This window comes from Chinchilla lanigera, unplaced genomic scaffold, assembly GCF_000276665.1.
Source record: "Chinchilla lanigera isolate Chin_1 unplaced genomic scaffold, ChiLan1.0 scaffold00092, whole genome shotgun sequence".
Lineage (NCBI taxonomy): Eukaryota > Metazoa > Chordata > Mammalia > Rodentia > Chinchillidae > Chinchilla > Chinchilla lanigera.
In genome coordinates, this window is record NW_004955493.1 from 2,245,916 (window position 1) to 2,247,531 (window position 1,616).

The window sequence follows — 1,616 nt, forward strand, 5'->3', positions numbered from 1 at the left end:
AGGGTAAAATCACCATATGGAGAGCATATGTACTGTGCACAATTTTCTGGTTTATTTTATTTTATTTTATTTGGTTTTTCTCTGGTACCAGGAACCGAACTCACGACCTTGCTCTTGCCAGGCAGGCGCTTTGCCTCTGAGCTAAATCCCCAGCCCCTTCTGGTTTATTTTAGATTTGGCTATGTAACTACAAATCCTGTTCATATGGTTAAAGGTGGTAAATTAAAAGTTATCACAGTTTGTCATTTTCTGGGTGGTTATTGATGCTATCGTTATTACTGATTGTACTACTTTAACCCAGGTGACATAACTGTTCTAATAAGTTGTTCTTCTTTGTGTGCCAAGACTGAGATTTCCTGAGGATCATAAGCAAAACTACGTGGCAGTGTCAAAGAACCAGGGAACAGACCAATAGGCAGTGATTTTTCATCCCCAATAAATTGAAAATGTAGGATCTTGCAACAGACTCAAAACCCAAAGCCAGCTATACCTGGAAGACATCTCTGAGAAGTAGTCATTTCCTAAGTGTTCTTGATATTAGCAATAAAAATACCTCTCAAAAACAATTTACAAGCATCAACACAGGAATTAAATTAAAAAATAAAAAATGAGAAGACATGGAAGCAATATGTAACCCCAGACCTCCAGCTCACCAAACACAAACCAAGGGGGAATTGAGATAGAACAGTTTGAAAGCCACCCACCCACACTCTCTAAAGTGGTAACAGGTCATAACAAAGCCAATGAATGAGGCTCTAGAATAATACAAATCAGAAATAATTTCTCAGATAACTTCAGAGATGATGACCATTATGAAGGGCATGATTAGTGAATCTAGAGAAGATACAGGTAAATAGAAGAGCTTAGGAAAATGATGGAAACCATGAACCCCCAACATAGGGAAGAAATAGAATCCATTAAACAGATCCAAATAGATATCCAGGAGATTAAAATTTCCACTGAGAAAACAAACATTTGTAAATGGGAGGGGAGGAGGGGTTGAAGGGAGGGGAGGAGAATGGGAAAAAAGAATCAAGTTATATTGTGTACAGGTAAAAATTCTCTTTGATGAATGTGATCATTATGTACATCTAAAATGTAAAAATAAAATCTGATTTAAAAATTCCATTGAAATGAGCAGAAGGAGCCACTGTGAGGACAAATAACAGATACAGAAGACAGGACTGCAGTTAGCAAGCATGAAAAGACTCCTTAAAAATAGCAAGGGACCGCGAGAAATCAATCCAGCAGCCGCTAAAAGATACAAACAAGAATAATATAAGATTGATTGGAGTCAATGAAAAAGCAGGAGATAGCCCAAATGACACGAAAAAACAGTTCACAGAAGTCATGGCAGAAAACTCCCCAAGCATGGAAAAATAATTTGACATACACATAATTGAGGCTATAGAATTCCAACTAGCCATGATCAAAAAAATCGACACCCAGGCATATAATTGTCAGGATTCTAGAAAATCAGTACAAGAAAAGAATACTAAAAGTTGTTAGAGAAAAGAAACAAATCACCTATAAAGGAAAACCTGTCAGAATTACAGCAGACTTCTCAACAGAAAACATTAAGTCAGAGAGAGCTTGGAGTGAGGTATTTAGTCCCT